Below are 26,531 nucleotides of genomic sequence, written 5' to 3' on the forward strand. Positions count from 1 at the left end.
TCTCATTACACATCCCAGATTGGCCCAGAACTGGCAATTCTGCCTCTGCCTCTCAGGTGTTGAGACTGCAGGTGTGTGCTATCACAGCCAGCTAAGAAGGGAATTCGTTTTGAGAAGGTAAGGGACAAACCTCTAAGAAGTTGAAATGAATGCACTATAAAAATGAGCCAGAATTTCCAGGTGATCAGGAACAGAAAGTGGGGAAGGGGAGGTGTTCTGCATTTCTTCCCTCCCAGGACTACACCCACACCACACAGCAGGCAGACTTGATTTAACCAAGGTTGTGGCTTAGCCAAGTTGAAACAAGGCAGAAAAGGGGGAAGGGCACTGAGAGTGACTTACTATCATTGACTGAGGAGTTTAAGCTATAAAGGGGAAAAGACAGGTAGGAGAGGGTGAAGAAGGCAGGGTCAATGGGCTGTAGGTCGCGCCAGAGTCAAAGGTGGTTAAGGAGACTGGTCATAACAAGGAAAAAAGAATGCAACCCTTATAGCAGATACAAGTAAGAAAATGTCTTTTATTTCTCCACCATTTTACAGAACTACAAAGGTTTATAAAAAGAAGGAAAGACCATTAGGGCTAAAAAGGATCCCAATAACTGTATTTCTGAATGGCCACCTAGTAACAGTATGAGATGCCACTCATTAGTGCCACACCACTTTCCTGCTATGTGACATTTAGGCAAGTTCCTAAGTGCTGGAGCTTAGTCTCTGCATCTGCCAAACATGTTGCAGGGCAAAGACAGAGTGAACACACTGAACACATTTAAACAGCGGCAGGCTCTTTGTAAGCATTAATTAAATAAACGTTTGCTATCACGTGCTACTATTTGACTACTTTTAAAAGATGCATTACTTAACAAAACCCAGACTGTTAGAAAAGCAAAAGTGACAGTAGGAAAAGTTCAAGTATTCAAGTGTTAAACCTGGCTCAAGCTCAAATCATTACAGAATTTTCCCAAGTACTTCTCCTAATTTGCTCATTTCCCTACTTACTCTGGGACAGGGAGGAAATGACACATGTCATCTACTGGAACTCAGTAAACAATAGCCCTGCTGTTGGGCAATGGGTTCAGCTTCATTCTGAGCCCTATTTCCAGGTTCTAGGGTGTAATACCTTAACTCTTGTCCTACGATTGGCCTCAGTAACATATAAGAAACATCTCCCAAGCCGGGCGGTGGTGGCGCACGCCTTTAATCCCAGCACTCGGGAGGCAGAGGCAGGCGGATCTCTGTGAGTTCGAGACCAGCCTGGTCTACAAGAGCTAGCTCCAGGACAGGCTCTAAAGCTGCAGAGAAACCCTGTCTCGAAAAACCAAAAAAAAAAAAAAAAAAGAAAAAAAAAAAGAAACATCTCCCTCTGCATACTTGTGATATGTATGTATACATGCTCTCATTTTTATATTTTTATTTTTTTAATTTTATTTATTTTTATTTTATGTACATTGGTGTTTTGCCTTCAGGTACGCCTGTATAAGGGCATCAGATCCCCTGGAACAGAAGTTACAGACAGTTGTGAGTTGCCATGTGGGTGCTGGGAATTGAACCCGGGTCCTCTGGAAGAACAGCCAATACTCTTTTTTTTTAAAAAAATATTTATTATGTATACAACATTCTGTCTGTGTGTATGCCTGCAGGCCAGAAGAGGGCACCAGATCTCATTACAGATGGTTGTGAGCCACCATGTGGTTGCTGGGAATTGAACTCAAGACCTTTGGAAGAGCAGACAATGTTCTTAACCGCTGAGCCATGTCTCCAGCCCCCAGCCAATACTCTTAACCACTGAGCCATCTCTTCAGTCCCTTCTCATTTAAAAAAAAAAAAACATTAAAAACAACAACAAAAATAAACCCAATGTATTACTAAATAATAGATATCTATAACTCCAGTACTTGGTAGGCTGAGGTGGGAGGGTGGGCAGTTGAAGCCAGTTTAGGCTATACGTAAAGAGACTCTGACAGAACATTTGCCTGATATAAGGCCCTGGGTCAATCCCTAGCACCGAATGAAAACCTAACACTTAGAAAGGGAGCTTTTTTTCACTTAGGAATAATTCCCATGTCCACCTCGACACAGAACAGAGGTCTTTTATAATTCAAATAAAATGCCGAGTTATCAGCATTTCACACCACAGGTGACTAGGAGACAGGGACTCCTCAGGACACCAGCCAGCCTGATAACCAACAGCCTCTGGGGCTGCGGATCTACCTCACTTCAGACCCCTGTGTGCTCCAATACCAGTTTCAGTCACAGCCCTGGCCCCAGCAGATGACTGCAAGCCCTATGAGAATGCTGCTCAATTGACAGTTTCAGGGTGTAGCACCCCAAGGAAGCAAAAGTCCCCAGCGAAGCTCACTCTTCCACAGCCTAACCTGAAACACATCCCAGTGCAAAATGTTTTCTTTTAGAGTTGGTCAGACTGTGAATCCAAGACTTAAAAAACAAATAAACAAACAAAAAAACCTTTATGCTCTAATCTAGTCACTAGCAGAAGTAATCATCCCACTAGATAGAGAAATGGAAAGAAGCAATTGCAAGTCAAGCCCAGAACTGAGTGCAGGGAGGTAAAGGCTCTTTGAGTCCACAGCTGACACTATTTATTTACCACATATTCCCTGCAGTTGGTGCCCAGCTCTAGACTTAAAAAAAAAAGTTTTAAACCTGGTGGTGGTGGCAACTCAGGCCTTTAATCCCAGCACTCAGTAGACAGAGGCAGCTAGATCTCTGTGAGTTCGAGGCCAGCCTGGTCTACATCGTGAGTTCCAGGACAGCCAGAACTACACAAATGCTATCTCAAAAAAATTACAATATTTAGCCGGGCAGTGGTGGCGCACACCTTTAATCCCAGCACTCTGGAGGCAGAGGCAGGCGGATCTCTGAGTTTGAGGCCAGCCTGGTCTACAAGAGCTAGTTCCAGGACAGGCTCTAGAAACTACAGGGAAACCCTCCCTGTTTCAAAAAAACTAAAAAAAAAAAAAAAAAGTTACAATATTTATTTTATTCTTACTTATGTGTATGAGTGTGGAGAAGTAGGAGGTATGAGCAGCTGAGTGCATGTGCACTCCAAAGTCAGAGGTTTCAGAGCCCCCTCGGCTGGAAGAGCAGGAGGCTGTAAGATGACTTTGTGGGTACTGGACACTGAACTCAGGTCTTTTGAAAGAGCAGTAACCACTGTGCCATCTCTCCAGCCCCAGCTCTGAATAGTTTCTAGTTTATAACTCAATGTGCCCTAAGAACAAGCTAAGCTTGGAGGGTGTGCTATGTGATCTTCCCCTGTCGGTTCTTCGGACAACTTATGGAGACAGTAGATATAATCTCTCCAGCAAAGACAGTCACTGTATTATGACTCTACCCAAACAGGCACGATGGCTGGACAGTCAGAGAGAGATTCCCTATGAATAGTATAACTTTAACTTACAGAGATGAAAATTTTCTATAAACTATAACAGAAACAATAATAAAAAATACAATTCACAAAAGCATGGAATTACACGGGACGATGAAAAGAACACTGAAGTAAACGAATCCAGACATGGTAAAGCTAAGCATCAAGTGTTTTATACACAACATCCACTTGCAGAGGCAAACATCTGGAGAACACAGAAGGGATTTGGAATGAAGGCTTAAACTTTCTATACTAATGTTTGAAAACTTTATAATGAAAATTCTAGTGATTTTTGTGATTAAAAAAATGGAGGAACTTTTGGGTCCAGATTTATCCAAGAAATAAAAAATCCCTCATTTAGAATCCAGCAAGTTCGATTAACTTTTGTTTCCACAGAGCACTAATTAGTTCATCAACTGAAGGATATTTTGTTTTTCTTTTATGACTTCTCTTTACAAATGCTGCCTCTGAATTCTTTCTGGATTCCTCCCTTTCAGCTCACAAACTGTTTTTTTGTCCAGATTATTTTTTGCCAGAAAAGTTAACCCCAAACCACCTTTGCCAAGCCCACAAAACCTTCAGAATGGACTAAGCACATCACAGATCATGCTCTTCTTAGGTATCTGTCCTGTGCCTTGGGCCATGATGGTTCATTCTCCTTAAAAATTTATTTATTTATTTATTTATTTATTTATTTATTTATTTATTTATTATGTATACAATATTCTGTCTGTGTGCATGTCTGCAGGCCAGAAGAGGGCACCAGACCTCTTTACAGATGGTTGTGAGTCACCATGAAGTTGCTGGGAATTGAACTCAGGACCTTTGGAAGAGCAAGCAATGCTCTTAACCTCTGAGCCATCTCTCCAGCCCCCTGATGGTTCATTCTTAAAACTCTTAGCTAGCCAGGCGTGGTGGCATACACCGTGAAGCCCAGCACTGCAGAGGCAGAGGCAGGTAGGTAGCTCTCTGAATTCGAGGCCAGCCTGGTCTACAAAGCAAGTTCCAGGACAACCAGAGCTACACAGAGAAACCCTGTCTAGAGAAACAAAACAAAACAACAAAAACCTCTTATCTAATGTATCTGGCTTACTTTACCAGCACCCACAATCTCTGAACACAAACCCCAAGAATCAAATCCTAGCAAAGGATAGCAACAAAGGACATGGCAATGCCATGGGTTGGTATGGATGGCAAGCACCTGGAACACTGTGTCAGGAAGGATTCTGAGTCTCCCTCCATTAGAGCTCCATAACAGAGTGAAGTAAACTTTGGCATTGTCTGTCATGAGCAAAAAAAGAGGATGGCTCTTCACTTTGTTCACTGTCTGGCCTAGAGCTAGTGTAACCCACACTATTCTTAACCTTGGTCTACCTGAACTTCAGCCAATAGAATGCTGCTATACGTGAATGGGGAATGAAATTTAGTGTGTGTGTGTGTGGTGTGTGCGCATGTGCACACACACACTTGCACACACTTATGCACCAGTATTCTGTCTTCCTTTAAACCATTCTATAGCAACTCAAAGGAGAACTCCAAAGGATGAAGAGAAAGATGACTTCATTATAAGGAACTTCCAACCTGAGTCAAATTTCAGTAAGATCTTATCACTGGCTTTCGCTCTTTGGCTTGCTCAGCTTTTCTTATATAATCCAGGACCACATACCTAGGGATGGCTCTGCCCATTATATGCTGGGCCCTTCTGTGCCTGTAATTAAGAAAAAGCCCATAGGCAGGTCCACAGATTAAGCTTATAGAAGCAATTCAACAACTGAGGTTCCCACTTCCCAAGTGTGTAAAGTTGACAACTAAAGCTAACTATGACATGCAGCAAGTACCGTATACACTGAGCCATCTCCCAAGATACGCGTGTGGGAGGGTACTACGTACACGACTGCAGCGCTTGGCAAAGAGAGAAGAGGGTACTGGATTCCCTGGAGCTGGAGTGTCGGGTAGTTGTGGTGCTGGGAAGTGACTCTGGTGCAAGGCTCTTAACCTCTAAGCCATTCCTCCAGCCCCCTGTAATTTTTAGGCAAGGTGTGGTAGTTCACACCTTTAAGCAGCCATATTTCTATGAATTCAAGGCCAGCTCAGTTTACACAGTGCAGTCTATGCCAGTTAGGCTACAAAGACACTCTGTCTCAAAAAAAAGTGTATTTTAGCAGCATTACAATAATTTGTTCCATACATACACACACACACACACACATATATATGAATAGAACAAATATATATAAACTTTTCACTAAAATGAGTTATGCCCTCTCCATCTCAGCTTAATCACAGTTGCATAAAACCAATAAATCAATACAGAAGTTAGTCTTCACTCTCCCCAAAGCTTACTCAACGTGACCTTTGTATTTATCTGGTTTTTCCTCTTTACATCATACCAAACTACAAGAAGCAGGCTTGGGATCACCAATGACCCACAAGCCTTTCTTAGAACCCAATATCCTCCCTCTCTGAACTGTCTTAAAATACAGATGGTGCAGAAAGCCAGTAACTCAAAGAGAGCCTTCCAGACTCTGCGCACCAGGACGACCAGGGAAATCACACATTTAACAAACAAGTTGGCTGTGAGAATGCTGTGGCAGAGTTTATTACAGTACCATCTACAGAACTTTCTACAATCATGGAACTGTTCTTTGTGTGTGCCACCCAACTGTGATACTCCCTAGCCAGCTGTGGGTGCTAAACATCCTGGAAATGTGGCTGATGTGACTCAGCAATGGGATTTTAAACTGTCACAGTGGTGTACAATAATCCCAGCATTGGAGGGTATGGCAGGGGGACTGCCTTGTGATCAAGGCCAAGCTAGACTTCTGATGTGGTATAGTCCAGTACAGTCTGGGCTAATAAAACACTTTTTCTTCTTTCTCTTTCTTTCTTTCTTTCTTTCTTTCTTTCTTTCTTTCTTTCTTTCTTTCAAGACCACGTTGGCCTCAAACTCACAGAGGTCCACCTACCTCTGCCTCCAGAGTGCTGGGATTAAAGGCATGTGCCACCACCTTCCGGCTTAATAAAGCACTTTCTTAAGATACTGTCTCAAAAATAAAAACAAACTAAAAATCATGAAAGAGAATTTTAAATTTAATTAGTAGTAATTTAAATAACCACCCACAGCTAGTGGCTACCATGCTGGACAGCAGTTAGAAGAGAGGAGTCCAGCCTGCCTAGAGCACAGGACGCTCTCGGAGTTTAGCATGTCACTTCTCTGCATGGTCTGAGAGCGGAGGAAGAGTTAAGCCTTCTGTTGCTATAGAAACAGATTCCTGCCACAGCTGTGAGCCCCCAGAGGTACAATGCAGTAAGGTTTCCCCACATGACTCAGGAGCTGTTCTTCCTCTGGGAGTGGAGCTCAAAGCCATGCTGGGCTCTAGCTTCCTGCCGGCCCCCATGTTCATAGTGCTTGTTTGCTCAACAGCATGATGCCAGAGTGATAAGGCTTCATGGAATTTGGAATTCTTGAGCAGGAAGAGAATATAAAAGAAAGCAGCTAGCTAACCCCATTTACTTCCCCAAAGAGGAAAACAAGAAAAGCACAACTAAGGTGACTTGCTTATTTTTGTTTGTTTTATACAACTGAAGGCAAGAAGTAACACCACTTTATTACTGCAAGGAACCTAAACTGTAGTTCAATGAAATACAAAGCTGTAAATTAAAAGTAGGTAAAGGAACAATCTGTGTTATCGGAAGGCAGAGATAAGAAGTTAATCAATCATCTGGGTGGTGGTGGCATACAGAGGCAGGCAGATCTCTAAATTTGAGTCCAGCCTGGTCTACATAGTGAATTCCAGGACAGCCAGGGCTACACAGAGAAACCTTGTTTTGAGAACTACCACCCCCCAAAATTAACCAAAGTACAGGACAAGAATTAGAAAAGGAATGTCTAAGAACACAAAGGACAACAAAAGGACCAGTGTATGATGCTAAGGATTTCTCAAAGGAGAACTCCAAGAGGATTTAAAAAAAAAAAAATGTAAAAATGTAGATATAGCTGGGTGATGGTGGCAGCAAAATGCCTTTACTTCCAGCACTTGGCAGGCAGAGGCGTGTGGTCTCTGAGTTCACCAAGCCAGCCTGGTCTATAGAGTGAGTTTTAGGACAGTCAGGGCTATACAGAGAAACCCTGCTTTCAAAAAAAAAATGTAGGTATAAATGCAAGGCACTTTCTTAAGTATTTCGAAGGACATTAAATCTTACATTCAAGTACAAACAACGAGCAGGACATATAAAAGTAAATCAAGTGAGGATCACATTATAGTAAGCTAAGACCAGAACAAAGAGACAGAGCAGCAGACAAAAGATTAGCTCTAAGAGTTTAGAAGCAGGCCTCACCACTGCAACTTCAGAACTAAACAAAACACAGTAAAACGAACTACTGAGAGGGGAAAACACATACACACACATACACACACACACACACAAACCTACAAACCCAGAGGGTTTTTTTTAATCCAGTTTAATTAGCCAATGGTCATAACAAATAAAAATGTATTTAGCAAGCAAAAAACAAAAACAAAGGAAACAAAAAGTTTAGTAATAGACTGACAAACCTGTACAGCCACCTATGAATGCAGGGAGTGCGGCTCAGGATGAAGAAAGATGGAAGAAAGAACAGGAGGCAGAGAAGGGTGAGCAGGTGGGTGAATCCAAGTGAGCAGACGTTATCAAATAAGAATAGCAATAACTTATTCTAGGGTATGAAAACAAAGTGGATTATAATACGGAACCAAAGCAATGTGTAACACAAACTGTGGGCTCTTATTTAGGAAGAGAGTAGAGATAATTGTAGGAGCCAGCCATGATCGCGGATTTGGGCATAACAATAATGATTTAACTTTAGATTTCGTTGAAGTATGTAGACCAAAAATTTAAGAGGAACAACTAAAAAGAACCGAAAGCATCCAGATGGTAGGGAATGGAGAAAGGTATGGAAGTATGGGATAAAGACAACCCAAACTTATCTAATGGAAGATATGAAACAAAATATATGGCCAGGCTGGGTTTGATGGTGGGCACCTTTAATCCCTACATTTCAGAGGCACTGAGTGCTTTCCTAGAGAACCCAGATTCAATTCCCAGCACCCACAAGGCAGCTCACAACTGTCTGTAACTAAGATCTGACATTCACACACAGACGTGCATGCAGGCAAAACACCAACACACATAAAGTGAATTATATTAAAAAAATATTTAAGGGGCTGGAGAGACGGCTGCTCTTCCAGAGGGCTCAGGTTCAATTCCCAGCACCCACATGGTGTCACGACACCACTGTCTGTAACTCCAACTCCAGGAGATGTGGTACTCTCACACAGACATACAGACAAACACCAGTGCAGGGAAAGATAAAAATAAATCATTTTTTTAAAAGTTTTAAAATTACTTTTGTGTATAGCTGTTTTGCCTGTGTACGTCTATGCACCACACATATGCCTACTGCCCTCAGAGGCCAGAAGAGAACACTGGATCCCCTTCAACTACAGCAACAGACTTCTGTGCCACCATGTAGGTATCGGGACCCAAGTCTCTGCGAGAGCAGCCAAGCACTCTTCACTGCTGAGCATCTCTCCATCCCCTAAAAGGCTTTCTAAAGCCTCCTTTCCATAGTCTGGATGAAAGCACCAACTCGAGGAGCGGAGGCTATGTCTATTTTGGTTCACACAAGGATTTCTGATTGAAGTAGGTCTTAGTATTATAAGGCCTAACACCCCTTCAGACCTGTGCCACTTTTAAGATCACATGGTACTCCCACTCCCAGGAGCAGGCCCATGTGGACTTTTTAGATTTGCCAATTCTAGTTTATTAAGACGTTAAGCTCCTTTACAGAGCCAAGAACTCAATGCTTGTCAATTATTTGTATTTCTGGTAACATTTGAGGAGTTTTAAAGCTGTAGGTGTATGATATCTATTTGTAAAAGTTCTGAAAATAATTTCAGAAGTTAAAAATAGATGAATTTTTTTATAAAAAATTATATTCTTGGGGCTGGAGAGATGGCTCAGCAGTTAAGAATACTGTCTGCTTTTTCAGATGACCTAGGTTCAATTCCCAGCATCCATATGGTGGCTAACAACTGTGTATACTCCAGTTCCAAGGAATCTGACACCCTCTTTTGGCCTACATGGGCACCAGGCATACATGTGGTACACAGACATACCCAACATACACGCAAATAAAACATCCATACCCATACAATAAAATAAGAAAATCTTTTTTTCTTTTTTTGGATATTTTGAGACAGGGGCTCTCTATGTAGCTTTGGAGCCTATCCTGGAGCCCACCCTGTAGACCAGAGATCCACTGTCTCTGCTTCCTGAGTGCTGGGATTAAAGGTGTGCGCCACCACCGCCCAGCAAAATAAGTAACTCTTTAAAAAAAAAAAAAAAAAAAAAAACAAAACAGTTCTTACAGCTGTAAATCCAATCCCATCCATTTACAAAGATAGCAGCTGAAGTGGACATGGGGCACACACCTGTATTCTCAGCACTTAGGAGGCTAAGGCAAAAGGATTGCCATAATGTCCAGGTAACCTGGAACTCAAAAAACAGACAAACAGCTGGGCGGCGGTGGCGCACACCTTTAATCCCAGCACTCAGGAGGCAGAGGCAGGCGGATCTCTGTGAGTTCGAGACCAGCCTGGTCTACAAGAGCTAGTTCCAGGACAGGCTCCAAAGCTACAGAGAAACCCTGTCTCGAAAAACAAACAAACAAAAAAAAAAACAGACAAACAAGTTAGTGAAAAATTAACAAAACAAAAACACGGCAAATGAGTCTGTGATCAGAATGAAAATCTCAACAGCTCAGTTCTTTTTTTCTCTTTGATATTAACAAAGCAGATCCTAAAATTTATCTGGAAACAAAAAGAGCCCAAAATAGGCAGTTTTTGTTTTTATTGTTGTCTGAAACACTCAAAACTGCTCTTTGTGATGCAAAGACACAGGGAATGTTGTTATTTGTGCGGCACACTAGAGGAAAAAGTGAAACCGCCCATTAAGGCGGCACCAGATAGCCTGTCATTAAGAACCCAGCTATAAACAGCAATTCAGGGAACTCTGTACTTCACTTTGTTACTCCGATCTTGATCTCTTACTGTAACCCTACAAAGTTTCACTTAACCAACAGTCCTCCTGAAAAATAATTTAGTAAGCTGAAAGGATTTGCCATTCCCACATAGCTAGGAGTGGGGGCGCACACCTCTAATCCCAGCACTCGGGATCTCTGTTGAGTCTGAGACCAGCCTGGTCTGCAGAGCGACTTCCACGATATCCAGAGCTACACAATAGAGAGACTCTGTCTCAAAAACAAACAACATAGTGATCAGGACAGCATCAGCACATCAGTAAAGTGACAGACAAACTGACCCATGGAGCAGAACAAACAGGCCAGTAAGAAATATGCCTGCAAAGACTTGATAGGAGATGGCTCTACAAACCAGAGGGTAAAGACTTAACTATTGTTAGCAGGACGTTGAGAGAGCTGGTTATTCATATGAAAAAAAAAAACCTATTAAAAAAATTTAATTCTCAAAATTGGGAGTCGTGGTGTACCCCTACAGTACCAGTCCTTGGCTACGTAGCAAATTTTGAGTATTGCCAGGGTTATATAAAACTCTGAAAAAACGTTGGGTGGTGGTGGCACACGCTTTTAATCCCAGCACTCAGGAGGCAGAGGCAGGCAGATCTCTGGGAGTTCGAGGTCAGCCTGGTCTACAGGAGCTAGTTCCAGGGCAGGTTCCAAAGCTACCAAAAAAAAAAAAAAAACCTGTCTCGAAAACAAAAACAAACAAACAAAAAAACCAACTCTGAGAAAACAACAAAAATTAATTCTCCATATATTAATCTTAAAACTTTTAGATGAAAATATAAAATAGTATTTTAAAATCTCAGGGAAAGAAAATATTTACCACACAAAATGCATATACCATGAAAGAAAATATGACTAGTCAGTCATATTAAAATTGAGTGAACCACATGAAATTAAAAAAAGAAATAAACTCAAATAGAGGACACTTCTATATTACAAATGACAGCAAAGCAAACCAAAGGAGAAACAGTCCAGAGAGATGCTCAGGGATAACAATGCTTGGTACGAAGTCTGACAACCTGAGTTCAATCCCAGAAACCCTAGCTGTCCTCTGAAAACCATACAAAAACTCTAGCACAAAACCGTGAGCATATACATGCTATAAACAAAGAAGGGAAAGATGCTAAAGGATGAGCCACCTAATAGTAACATGAGTGAATGAGCAAGTACTTCACAGTTAAAAAATGATGCTTAAATATACAATATTAACAAATATGTAAATATATTTATCAAATGTATAAATAGCAAATACAGTAACAAATAATGATATGCCATTCACACCCACCACAGGTCCAATCCTATTAAGCTTTTAGACAAAAACATGAAGCAAGGAAAATAAGCTATCATGAGAGCACAAATGGGTGACAAGCACACTGGATATGTATTGGGTACAATTTAACTAAGAGCTAAAGATACACATATACACACCTCTATGACCCAGCTATTCATGTCTAAGGTTGTGCCCTAGAAAAACTCATTAGGATGTAGGGAGGCCAGGTGTGGTGGCAGCATGTTTTAATCCTAGCATTTGGGAGAGGTAACCAGAAGGATCAGGAGATCAAGAGCATCTCCAGTCATATAAAATGAGTTCAAGGCCTGCCTGGGCTACATAACTGTTTTTTTTTTAAGTGTATAAGGAAACATGAAAACATTCTTAAGCAAGTGGAAATAACTTTCATGCTTATTTATTAAAAAGGGAACAAGAGATGTTAACGCAAAGATGACAGTGGATTGCTGTGGTAGCAAGTCTAAAACCAATTTACACATTGCAAATCTGTGCATATATACAACACACACACATATTTAGACACTAGGATGCAGGCTACGCAAAGTATAGAAAATTAACAGGTACAATAAATACAGTTCTGAACAAACGTAAGCAGCAAAAATAATATATGACATATATGTACGTGATTATATATTACACACACATATCAGAATAAACAGCAGAGTCAGGGAAGTGGTTATTGTTGAGGAAGATGGAGAAAATGAGAATGCAAAGGACATACACAATTATGTCTATAATACTTTAATTATCATTTGCCTATTAAGTATATCACCTCCTAGTGTGAAAACATCATAAGGCATCAAAGAGCTCCTACTCAGTCACGCCACTATCTGATTTCCTGAAACGTTCACATGAAACAAACAAACAAACAAATGAAACAGCACTGACCATTTGACTGACCCATTCACCAACCACAAGACACAATCTTCCGAATTCATTACTAAGAGTAAAGGGAAGGAAAAAGGAAGGGGCTTCAGGCTGCAGCTGGGATCCTAAGGTAAGCATCCAGCAACCTCCAAGGGAGAAAAATAGAGAATGACTCCTATTGCTAAATAAAATACATGATGTCCTTGAGTGTTCTGCTCCTTAAACAAAAGACACTTTATAATATAACGATGTCATCAAAGAAAAGCTAAGCTTCTGCTACACAATCTAAGTTGTATAGGAATTGGTACAGGTCACCCAGGGCCTAGAACTCTCCTCCAAGTACTGGTGCCCCTTTCTCTATTAGTTGTTGCTGGCTCTCATGCATCAAATACAGACTTCCTGTTTCTCCCTTTTGAAAACTGGAAACTTGGAACTGGTATGAGGCTTTGGGGGAAAAAAAAGTACAAAGTCAGGAAAACACAATAGGAGTCAGCCATGACTTTTCGAATCTTCTTTCTTTTTCTTTTCTTTTCTTTTTTTTTTTTTTGAGACAGGGTTTCTCTGTGGAGCCTGTCCTGGCACTTGTTCTGTAGACCAGTCTGTCCTATGAACTCACAGAGATCTCCCTACCTCTGCTTCCTGAGTGCTGGGATTAAAGGCCTGCACCACCATCGCCCAGCCCAGCTGACTTTTTGAATCTTAACAATTGTAAAACTTCTCAGATTTTCCTGTGTCTACACCTTACATAAAGCAGTGGCTCAGAAACAAGTCCTGTGGAACTGTCAATCAATGAAGATGATGACAATTAAAACTAAGGCTCAGAAAGAGATGGCTGTGGTGGTTCATAAACCCAATAAACCCAACGCAAGGAGCTGAGGCAGGAGGATTGTTAGTTTGAGGCCAGCATGGGTTACAAAGTTATAGGCCAATATAAGCAAGACCTTATTGTCTCTAAGAAAGAGATGGGGAGTTAGCTCAGTTGACAGAATGCTTGCCAGCATGCATGAAACCTTAAATTCAATTCCCAGAGCCATATAACCAGGAAGTTATTCATGCCTGCTATCCCAGCAGTAGGGAGGCAAAGGCAGGAGGACCAGAAGTTCAAAGTCAAGTGCAGCTATATATACCGGGAGGTAAAGGCTAGACTGGAACACATGAGACCCTAGTTCAAAGCAAACACAACCCCCTAAAACTTTCAAACTTAATCTTAGGTTTGGAGAAAGGTTTTGGCAAATGTTTTTGAATACTGGTATCTTGGCTTATTCTAAATTAATTTATGTACTTAATGTGCGTTTTGCTTTTATGTACGTCTGTGCAGCATATGCATGCAGCACTCACAGAGGCCACAAGAGGCACTGGAACGCCATGGAGCCAGAGTTACACACAACAGTGACAACGTGAATGCTGGGAACAGAGCCTGGGTCCTCTAGAAGAGCAGAAAATGCTCCTGACCACAGAGCATTCCAGCCCTACTCTAAATTCTTTTTTGTTTTCTTTTGTTAGTTTTTTTGAGACAGGGTTTCTCTGTGTACTCCTGGCTGTCCAAGAACTTGCTTTGTAGACCAGGCAGGTTCCCAACTCAGAGATCTGCCTGCCTCTGCCCCTTGCCACCTGAGTGCTGGGATTAAAGGTATGGACCACCACTACCACCACCTGGCTAAGTGTTTTATGTTTGTTTGTTTTGTGACTACATATTCTGGATATTAATCTCATGTTGGATCAATAGCTGGCAGATTTTTCTCATTCTATAAGCTATCTTTTTTTTTCAACACAGGACTTCTCTGTGTTGTCCTGGCTGCCCCAGAACTCGCTCTGAGGAGCAGGCTGGCCTGGCAATCACTTTTCTTACTATGCAGAAGCATTATAATTTAATATGACCCCATTTTGAACCAAAAGTTTTAAGGGCAAAGAAGCTCTACAAATCCACTCTTTGAGTCACAACTTCAACCTGGATACAGGCAGACAGCAAAGACACTACTTGTGACCCTCACAAGGGCGTCATTGTCATCTCATAACCCAGAAAGCAGATATTCTGCCTCCATATGGCTTCCATTGCTCTGGCCCCAGCCCCTTTCATGATGCTTTTAGACTGCAATGGGATTTGGATGGATTTAAAGTGTTGAGGCTCCAATCTCACTGTTCATGCAGCTGTTATCCATTCACTAGCCCATGTTTCTCTGCTCTGTTCCGCTGTCCTGCATTTTGAATTCAGAGCTTGGTGTCAGCAAGGAAAGCACCAGAGCTGTCATGCAGCAGCCTTTGGCTGTGTTCTACCAAGGGATGTATCATCCACAACCTACTCACATCCCTCCCCCACCAGCTACCAAAAACTCCCCTGGTGAGAAATGCTATTATAAGAAGGGGTGGCTGCTTTGTGACTCACACTGTTTCATTAAAAAGATTTTTCCCCCAAACAAATTTCAGTAAAGAAATCCAAAGGTTTTCCAAAGCCACAGCAAAATAGAACAGCTCATAATAGTATTTTTCATAGGTCTGCCACTTCACTGGAGATCCCTATACCCAAACACAGGAGATGTTTATATTCACTTAGCTTTTTGTGTTGCATTTGGCCTTCCGGTCGAGAGAACAGGTAAGAAACTGATTGATTAAACTCAGCAAAAATAACTGGGCTTGTCGGAGATTATGATGAAAGGCAGCTAGCTTGTAAGCCACAGGTCTTACCTACAGCTCTCCAGAGCATCTGATTACAATAGTATAGAAGTTTCAACAGACAGATTCAACGCAATGCCCATCAAAATCCTAGCAAAATTCTTCAAAGACCTCAAAAGAACAGGACTCAACTTCATATGAAAAAGCAAAGAAACTCAGGATAGCCAAAACAATCCTGTACAATTAAAGAACTTCTGGAGGCATCACAATCCCTGACTTCAAACTCTAATACAGAGCTACAGTACTGAAAACAGCCTGGTATTGGCATAAGAACAGACAGGAGGACCAATAGAACCAAATAGAAGACCCAGATATCAATCCACCATCTTCAAACACCTGATTTTTGATAAAGAAGCAAAAAATATCAAATGGGAAAAAAAAGCATATTTAACAAGTGGTGCTGACATAACTGGATATCAACATGTAGAAGAATGAAAATAGACCCATATCTATCACCATGCACAAAACTCAAGTCCAAATGGATCAAAGTCTTCAACATAAAGCCAGCCATACTGAACCTTATAGAAGAGAAAGTGGGAAGTACACTTGAACGCATTGGCACAGGGAACCACTTCCTAAATAGAACCCCAGCAGCACAGACACTGAGAGAAACAATTAATAAATGGAACCTCCTGAAACTGAAAAGCTTCTGTAAAACAAAGGACACAGTCAACAAGGCAAAACGACAGCCTACAGAATGGGAAAAGATCTTCACTAACCCCACATCAGACAGAGATCTGATCTCCAAAATATACAAAGAACTCAAAATTGGTCATCAAAAGAACACATAATCAAATAAAAAATGGAGTACAGACCTAAACAGAAAACTCTCAACAGAGGAATCTAAAATGGCTGAAAGACACTTAAAGAAATGTTCAACATCCTTAGTCATCAGAGAAATGCAAATCAAAACAACTCTGAGATTCCATCTTACACCTGAAAGAATGGCCAAGATCAAAATACTGATGACAACTTATGCTGGAGAGGTTGTGGGGAAAAGGGAACACTTCTGCACTGCTGGTGGGAATGCAAGCTGGTACAGCCCTTTTGGATGTCAGTGTGGCAATTTCTCAGAAAATTAGGAAACAACCTTCCTCAAGATCCAGTAATACCATTTTTGGGTATATAGCCAAAGGATGCTCAATCGTGCGACAAGGACATGTGCTCAACTATGTTCATAGCAGCTTTGTTTGTCATAGTCAGAACCTGGAAACAACCTAAATGCCCCTCGACCAAAGAATGGATAAGAAAAATGTGGTACATTTACACAATGGAGTACTACACAGCAGAAAAAAATAATGACAGCTTGAATTTTGCAGGAAAGTGGATGGAACTAGAAAACATTATTTTGAGTGAGGTCACCCAGACACAAAAAGACAATTATCACACTCATGGTGGTTTTTAAACATAAAGCAAAGAAAGCCAGCCTATAAACCATAATCCCAGAGAACTTAGATAACAATGAGAACACTAAGAGAGACTTACATAGATCTAATCTACATGGGAAGTAGAAAAAGACAAGATCTCCTGAGAAAATTGGGAGCATGGGGACCTTGGGGGAAAGTTGAAGGGAGAGGAGAGAGGCAGGGAGGGGAGCAGAGAAAAATGTAGAGCTCAATAAATATCAATTAAAAAAAAGTTTCAGCTGGGCAGTGGTGGTGCATGCCTTTAATTCTAGCACTCGGGAGGTAGAGGCAGGGAGATCTCTGTGAGTTCGAGGCCAGCCTGTTCTACAAGAGTTCCAGGACAGGCTCCAAAGGCACAGAGAAACCCTGTCTCGAAAAACCAAAAAAGTTTCAGAAGTATCTAGCCAGGGTTGAGTACACCCAATAGCTGATGGTTTTACACTGGTATTTGGGCACAGTTGTGACAGCAGTGACTAGTGTTTTAGAAAACTTTCTATCTAGCTTAAATGGTAGTATATCTTTGAGGGTGCAGATAAACAGAATAAACAATATTTCACAAAACTAATTTGTTAGTGTGGAATCCCAAGGGTTCCTTTAGGTTCCTATAGAATTTCTAGTCCATGAGGGAGTCTCAAGATAAACAAATCCTAACCAGCTCTTCTCTAAGGAAAAAGGGTTACTGGAGATGGAGACAAATGAACATGTCTCCAAAGAGCCCAGAAATATGAGCAAAATAACCACACAGGCTTGGGGTCCTGGGATTTTCTAGTTTTTTCTTTTTAAGATTTATTTATTATGTTTACAGTATTCTCGGTATTCTGTCTGCATGTATGCCTGCAGGCCAGAAGAAGACACCAGATCTCATTACAGATGGTTGTGAGCCACCATGTGGTTGCTGGGAATTGAACTCAGGATCTCTGGAAGAGCAGGCAATGAATGCTCTTAACCGCTGAGCCATCTCTCCAGCCCTGATTTTCTAGTTCTGTCCCAAATCATCTAAGTAACTCCGCTTCTCCCACATGCTAAGATATCACCTTTGGCCTTAGAAAATATTGTATAACACACAATATGGAAGTGAGTACTTTTTTATAATAATCCTATTTTATAGAGAGAAGGGTACTACACAGTAGTAGTCTGGGGCCATGATCGAGTCTAATTCACCAAGACCACGATGGCAAAGTACACTCACACATATACATACACACATGTGCATGCATGTGCGCACACACCAACACTGCACAAGCACCTTTCAGAAATCAAGGCATTATTTGTCAGTTGTCATAGTTCCTCAATAAAACAAAAAGAAAAAGCTATCTTAACACGAACCTTTTAAATTCTTCATTTTGAGCAATAAGTGCCCTTTGTAACAAAGGTTTATTAGTTATTCTTGGAGAATAATAGTCACTGGTGTTGGTTATCACACAAGGCTTTAGTAAATTACTGAAAACAGCATTAAAACCAGAGATAAAAGAAAAAGGAACAACAACAAAAAAACCCCAACCTGATTCAAAAATAGACAGAGGAGGGGCAGCAGTTAAGAGCACTTGCTGCTCTTCCAGAGGACCCAGAGTCAATTCCCAGAACCCACACAGCAGCTCCTAACCTTCTGTAACTCCAGTTCTGGGAGACTGGAATAAAAGCGTAGCAAGCACAAATGTGGTACAAAACACCCATACACATGAAATAATAATAATAAAAATGTTAAATAAGCAAATGACATGAACACATATTTTTACAAAGATACATGAATGGCTAGGAAAAAACATTTATCATACAACAGAAATGTAAACTACAACATCACACTTAATAGGTTAGCTATTATCTAAAAAAACAAAACAAACAAACAAACAAAAAAGGCCAGATACAGTGATTCCACACCTTTAATCCCAGCACTTAGGAGGCAGAGGCAAGTAGAGCTCTGTGAGTTTAAACCAGCAGGGTCTAAATAGTGAATTCCAGAACATCTCCCAGCAATATATAGCAAGACCTGAGAGAAAAGAAATAATGGTTCTGAAACAGAGGGGCTGGAGACATAACTCATCTTAGTAGTCTTTGCCGTCAATGTATGACACCAAGTTCAATCACCAGCAACAAACAAACCAGGCAACTAATTCTAGCTCTCAGAGCTGGTGAATGCAGGGGGATTTATCACATTTATCCTCAGCTACATAGTGAGTTTGTCAGCTTGAGCTATATGAGACACTATCTCAAAAAAAAATACAATCTAGCAATTTTACTCCTAGGTATATGTGAAAAACTTGGGGATATGTCTTAGTGGTGTACAGTCTAGGAACACCCCGTCCCTGGAACAGTGGAACAGTGGTGGTGGCGGTGTCAAATCAGGGCCTCAGTTTGTACATTCACAGCAGTATTAGCCATAACACAGAAGCAATTCATGTGTCAGCGACAGACACAGAGGACGCAACTGTGCTATACATTCTATATCATATACTTTGTCACACACGTTGTGTGGTGTATGTTCAACCCTAAAAGGGAAGGAAATTCTGGCAGGAGACGCAACAACAAAGACAAGATTAAGGACATCATGCTAAGTGAAGTAAGAGAGTCACAGGGCTGGAGAGATGCAGAGGTCAAGAGCACGGCTGCTCTTCCGGGAGTCCTGAGTTCAACTCCCACACCCACATGGTGGTGCTCAGCCATCTGTACTGAGATCTGGCATGCAAGCATGTATCAAGGCAGAATGTTGTATACATAATAAATAAATAAATCTTTAAAAAGAAGATAGTCACACGAAAATACTTTACAATTACTTACATGTGTCCTTAGTGCTCTGCTCAACTACATACTTAAAAATGGTGACGATGGTCGGATGATTGGCGGCACACACCCTCTGCACTCGGGAGGCAGAGGCAGGCGGATCTCTGTGAGTTCGAGGCCAGCCTGGTCTACAAGAGCTAGTTCCAGGACACGCTCTAAAGCTGCAGAGAAACCCTATCTCGAAAAACAAAACAAAACAAAAAAATGGCGAGTATGAGCTAGGCGGTGGTAGCACACACCTTTAGTCCCAGAACTGGGAGACAGAGGCAGGTGGCTCTCTGTAAATTAGAGACCAGTCTGGTCTACATAGTGAGTTCCACGACAGCTAGGGCTACTCAGAAAAACCCTGTCTTGAAAAACCAAAAAAGGTGCTGGTAAATTTTATTACACATATTTTACCACAGTAAAAAGCAATTGGTGTGGGGCACACTGAATTGATACACTATGGAGCTCAAAAACCTACACTTAGCAAACCAAGGGGGAAATTGCCTCAACAAAGACAGATTTAAAAAGTGGTGAGTCATGCTTCTAGAAAAACAATATTCAAAGACCAGAAAACAAAGGGATAACAAGATACTGAAGTCCAAGGATAAACTTCACAGTTTTGAAAAGTAGCCCTTCTTTAGACGTTCTCACTGGGAAGACAGAGAGCCACCTTATTCTAGGTCACACGAGACACTGCTTTGTCACAACACAAAGATCACCTGCCTAGCTCAGAAACAGGGCTTAGTCAAAAACGAAGTTACTGAAGAGTTCAGAAGAAACACCTTTGCAGAAGCCTCACACATACCTGAGTGTGGTTATGCAACATAGAACTGATAAAGAAGATAAAATCTACAGCCAGATTCTTAAAAAGAAAGCAAGCAAAGATTCTTGAAAAGAATGTTAATCTTTAAGATGTTCCCGGCACCTACAAAAGCTCCTGGTATGTAGCAGGTACTCAATAAATATCAATGGACTAAATGAATGTTTTAGTGCAATCAGTCTCTACACAGGCAGGAGTCTCATGCTTTGAGACAGTGAGGGAAACCTGGAAGCTAGGTAATGTATCCACTTTAGTGTCATGATTTATCCTAGATCTTGACCTCTGTGACTCCCGGCTGGGCCTGCATGTGGGAGGCCACAACTCAGTAGGCCCTTCAGTGCGACCAGCAGCTAGAGGCAGCTGGGCCTTATATGAACAATCAGGGGGAAGGCACGCACAGAAGGGGACACTGCTACAGTTACTGTCTGTTCTGAGCCGCTCAGTTCCCAAGACCATGGCAGATTGGCCTAGGCCTTTATTATGTAGGAGACAAATGTTTAGTTCTGTGTGGAAAAAAAAAAGAAGAATCTCTTGGTGAAAAACACTTGTACAGATCCTGTCTAAGAAAATATGTAACTAGTTTAGAAGTATCGGAAAACAACACTAATGAATGCACCAAAAATACCACCAAGTTCTTTCAGTTTCAGAAGAAAAAATGAAATCCATGACAGAGCTGAGTAGATGCTACACTAACTACATTCCCAGAATCTGTTACAAATTCTCCTCAGCTTTACCAAATTCTGGGATTGGGGTCCAGTCATCTGCATTGTTAGGCAGCTCCCGAGAGAATACCAGGCAGTCAAATTTAAAACTCTTCTGGAGCCATTCACAGTTACCAGGAGAGCTCTTGTCTATATCCGTTTTGTTCCTGTTATATGTCCAAGAGTGCACTATAAATTCTTATCATGCCTCACCTCACCTGGGCAGAGACACCAGGCTATTGCGCCTTCACTCTCTCACGTGCCTTCCAAGACTGACAAAGCTAGGGAGCTCTCAAGGTAAACTGCCACCAGTCCAGAGACTGTCCCAGCTGCTGACTTAAGATGAAACTTGATTCCTTATTAACTCCATCACTGGTCTTCACCCCTTATCCAAACAGCACACCAGAGACAAGAACCCAATTCCAAATGCAAAGAGAGACCTGGTTCTCTCTCCTTTTTCCCCCCTTGGTTTTTTGAGACAGGATTTCTCTGTGCAGCCTTAGCTGTCGTAGAACTCACTTTGTAGACCAGTCTAGCCTCGAACTCACAGATCCACCTGCATCTGCCTCCTGAGTGCTGGGATTAAAGGTGTGAGTCCACACAGCCACCTGGTGCTATGCGAACATAAGATTGAGAAGTACAAACTACTAGGTCTGATAAGCCCCTTCTAGTACTTAAACCTATAATGTTAAGAAGCTAAGAACCAGCCAGGCCCGTGGTGGTGCACACTTTAATCCTAGCCTGGGAGAGGCAGAGGAAGAAAAAATCTCGGAGTTCAAGGCCAGCCTCGTCTACAGAATGAGTTCCAAGACTGCCAGGGCTACACAGAGAAACCCTGTTTTGAAAAACCAAAAGGGCAGGAAGGGATTGCTAAGAAGCAACCATTTGATTTGGATTGGCCCACAGCAAAGCTTGGGGTGTGGGAAGATGAATAAAAATCTACACTAATCTATCATTCTAGAGACTAAGGTTAGGATTCAAGTTTGGGACTAACTTCAAGATCCAGGTACCACAATCTCAGAGACCTATATGGTTAACCTAACTTAAGGCTAAATAAGAGCAGAACCAATATCCCACTTAAGTCAACACTGGTTCCGTATGAGGTTTTCCCTGCCAAATTTGAATGTATCACAAGTTTTACTTTATTTGTGTGCATGTATGTGTGTGCGTGTGTATATGGACATGTGGAGGTCAGAGGACAACTTAAGAGAGTTGATTCTCTCCTTCCACCATGTGGGTCCTGGGGACTGAACTCAGATCATCAGTTTGGTGGCAGGTGCCCTTATCTGCTACGCCACCTTGCTGGCTATAACTGGCTATTGTAAAACTTGAGTTCAGTGCCCATTGAGCTTGGATGGGTTATCATCACATTTGTAAAATACACAGCATGTTCCTTCCCAAGAATGGAGCTAGTACTTTGGTTAAAGATGCCCTGGCTCACAATAGTTGGCGAAGAGTCTGTTTAATATAAAAATACACACATCCATAAAGCAACCATGTTAAGAATTTAACCACTTTTGCTTCCCATGCCTTTCAGATCTCACAAGGAATAGTTAACTAAGATTCTTAGGAAATTATTTTTGCCGGAAGGAAGCATAGAAAATAAGCCCCTCACGGTAATAGAAAGCTAAAAATCCTACATTAAAAACAAAGTCTTCACTAAGGCTAGAACGTTATTGCAAAGCTGGGCAGAGAATAGATCTAGCTCTTTAGGGACCACTGAATGCTTTTCCTTCTTCAGAGAGCTCACAAAGGCCCATTACCTCCAGCATACCTACAGTGAGACACAAAGAGGCTTTCTGGTCCGCTCCAAAAGAGTTGGTAACTGTCCCTCATTATTTAAGAACAGAAAAAAATCAAACCTTTTGAAAATGCTAGTGTGACAGCAAATAGAACTCAGAAGATACCCTGCTAGCATATTCAGACACTTAGCAAAGTCATTCCATCTCAACCTCAGCTGATGGTTTGGTGAAAATACAACATATATATATGAGAGACTAAGAAGCCAGACCAAAGCCCTCAATAGCCAGCCATTTTACAGCAGAACTCAGAAAACAGCAACATCTCCTAACATGGTGGATCCTTCACGTTTTCTCTCCACATCTGGAAAACCCTATTCCAAGGTTAGCAGAACTACTACAGAAGGATGACCTCCAGAATGCCATCAGAAACCAAAGCTACAGCCTCACCTCAGAGCAAAACCAGCAGCTGAACATTAACTCAACTGCTTTTCAAAAGTAGTTTTCTTCAGTAGTATTTATGGGAGAAGTAGATGTAGGTCAGACTCCAGGCAGCACCAGCCTCCATCTGGGGCCTAGCTATGTTCCCATACTTGTAGACCTCTCTGCCCATCAAGTTCTAAGGAGACAGAGAAGGCATAGAAAAATAGTACTGTCTCCAAGACACCACCATGTGTTCCATTTGGATTTCCTTTGGCTTTGTTTTTGTGTATACTGTCACATAAGACCCTTAATGACTGCAGGACAGACATCTACAGATGAACATATAATAAACCAGGGATTTATATGATTCGTCTGCTCAAGGTTATAAATCAGGCACTTTACCCTGAGCCTAGCCTTCCCACTGACTGGCTAGTAAGTTTCCAGGATACTACTTCCGTAGGTTACCGATGAGAGAGGCCATAATGATGCCGTAGGGGACAGCTGGACATAGGTCACATGACTACAACTGAAACAACTCAGAAGGAGAAGGCAAAAGAACTAAGAGTTCAAAGCCAATCTGTATTATATACAAGTTTGAGGTCAGTCATGGCCCACATATTAAGACCCTGTCTCAAAACAAGCAAGTAATAAATAATCAAACCAACAACATACTAAATGAAAAGAGCCAGGGTTCTGGCACTGTCAGGCGAGCACACCAGTCCCATCTCTGCTACCTGTCAGCTAGCTTCTGGGGTCCTTACCTCCCCTGCAAACGGGGAGTAGAGTTACCATAACGAAAGGGATGATGGACATAAACCATTCTCATTTCTTCATTTGCAAATACTTGTGCCAGGCACAGTGTAAGATTTACAACAGTGATCAAGAGATAGTTCTGGTCTCACAGAGCTGAGACTTTAGTCAAACTCCAAGAAAAATAAGTAAGCAGATAAATAAATGCTTTTAAAACATGCTAAAAAAAATTAAGATTACCACAAATAACTGGAAACAGTCACAGGAAGGGCCAGATGTTAAGAGTGGCCTCTGAGGAGAAATTTCTGTTGAGCCCTAAGGGGTCCATAGGAGCTATCTATGTGAAGAATGGACGAACAAACACTTCCGTCAGAAAGAACTCAAGACGTGCAAGGGTCACAGCATGAGGAAGGCCCAGGAACACGGAAGACAAGAGCGATCGCGGTGTGTCCTCTCACAGCCTTTCGGAGAACAACCGTTACAAACTGCAACCACTGAGGATTGCCACATCTGTTTTTAAAATTACCAAGATGAGCCTAGAGAAAGGTGCTGTGTCTTGTCCAAGGTCAAAGCTACTCAGAAGAAGGCTGGAACCCCTCAGTATTCTATTTCCTGCGCTGTGAGGAGTCCCTGAAACACCTTGAAAACCCAAGTAATAACACTGCATCGGCTTCCAGTCAATCAAGCCCCACCTTTGGAATCTTACCACACAAGAACAAAAGCAGCTCAAGCCTAACTCAACAGCTCCGAAGTGGAAACGGTTTCTCTTCTTGCAGCCATGAATGAGAGAGAGAAGGATGCCCCAGAAAATTCCATGGCCTGTTCCAGGAGACAGAACCACTGATGCGAATGAGCACTCACCTCAAGTGAACAGCACAGGACAAGCTAATTACTCTATCTGTACCAAAGAACAAATCCCTTTAAACAGTAGTTCTCGGTCAGGCTGGGACACCCACCCCAGTAAAAGGCATCTGGGAATTCGTGGAGGCAGTCTGAGATGAACTGCAGGATGCCCTGGGTATTCAATAGGTTCAAAGTCTTGCAAAATGACAGAATGGTCCTATATAATAAAATTAAATAAATGTACTACCTATAATGTTAATAAGAGCCTCCCTCCCATACATTAGAGACACTGAAAAGGTTAACATCTTTAACTTTCCTTGTTCAGTGGAGCTCCCTGATTGTAGGCCTGATTGGGGGGGGGGGGAAGAACTCCAAGGTTTCACAGCTGGAGAGTGAAAATCTGGAACTCAGTGGTAAGCTCCTAACTTTATCAGGGAACCTGGCAGTGGAACAAGGATAAAGAAGTTTCTAGCAAGAGACAGACTTAAGAAATCTCACCCAAAAGGTAATTCCTCTTCTCACTCCTCCATACAAGCCCTTATAAAATTCTGTGACTTTAGAGAGCTGATTTACACTGTTTTCAGTTTTAAAGGCAGACCGGTGACAGCTTATTTACAAATGTAATCATGACAGTCTTGCAAATACAGTGGACTCCTTCTGGACTCAACTACTTAAGGAAGATTATTAACTCCAAGATGCCCATCGCAGGCTGAATGCCTAGAGGTTGCGAAGGCAGGTGTGCCTTGTATCTGACTCCAACAATTTAATGGCAGTCTAAGGGGCTCCAACCAGCTACTATACCCCACCAAAGTTTTCTTCAAAAATTTAAGATTATGAAATAGACCAAAAGAAAGAGAAAAATAAGAGAGACCCAAAAACCCTATTCTGTTTTGAAATAGCTACAAGAGTAAACCCACAGGTAAATCTTCCATGACCTGAGAAAGCTTTCTCCTACACAGTATCTAAAATTTCACCCAAAGGAGTCTGAATATGTAACTTCTTCACTTCAACTGCTAATAAGCACACAGTGGTCTCACACCCCTTTAGACCAATTTTCCAGAAGCCTGCCCTGCCTTCCCAGGACAGCCATGCAGACAGACCTGTTTTCCTCTTGAAGTGCCTGCCAGGCCTTTTCTGCCCTACCAGCCAGAGCCTGGGAAATCCCCCTCCAGCCTTTTCCTGGCCTGTCACCAGAAATGCACACACAGACTGAATCCATCCAGAGTCTCTCAACCTTCCTCTTCCCGGTCACGTACCAACTGCTGGGCAGTAATGCCCCACCTTGTCGGTGCTTTGTTTAAAACAAAACAAACAACAAAAAAAACCAAGAAAATGCAGATTCACGGGGAGAGCAAGCACTTAGTAAGGAGCAGGAGAAAAAAAGATGGAAGGATGTGAGAGTCACTGAGCCAAGTCTGCTGAATGCAGTATCAGAGACCAGAACCCAGGGAGGGAGGCTTTCCATATTGCAGACCACACCTGTCTAAGCCAGCCTCCTGCTCCATTTTAAACAATCTGTACAGTTACCCAGCGGGTGGAAAAGCTAGCAAGGCTAAGGAACCACTTGCCCCCTAGTTTCATTTCTTTTCTCACTCTTTGTTTAGAAGACACTGCCTCCCTAACCAGACAGGTAGGCACCACGCTGCAGTGGCAGAAATGAACTGTCCAAGACAGCCAAGAAGACCTCTTCTCTGAGGATCATGATGCTAATAAATGGGACTTCAATGGGCAGGTTTCATTCTGCCTTCCACAAGTGAACACATGCCTGCAGTCCTACAATGCCCGACTCCGCA

At 41.9% G+C, this 26,531-nt stretch overlaps 1 protein-coding gene across 2 annotated transcripts in view; it reads right to left on the reverse strand.

The window, feature by feature from the left end:
• The window catches only part of Znrf1 (zinc and ring finger 1), a 94,383-nt gene that overhangs the window by 66,888 nt on the left and 964 nt on the right, over positions 1-26,531 (reverse strand). The gene's annotated exons all lie outside the window — the stretch shown is intronic.

This window comes from Arvicola amphibius, chromosome 15, assembly GCF_903992535.2.
Source record: "Arvicola amphibius chromosome 15, mArvAmp1.2, whole genome shotgun sequence".
Classification (NCBI taxonomy): Eukaryota; Metazoa; Chordata; class Mammalia; order Rodentia; family Cricetidae; genus Arvicola; species Arvicola amphibius.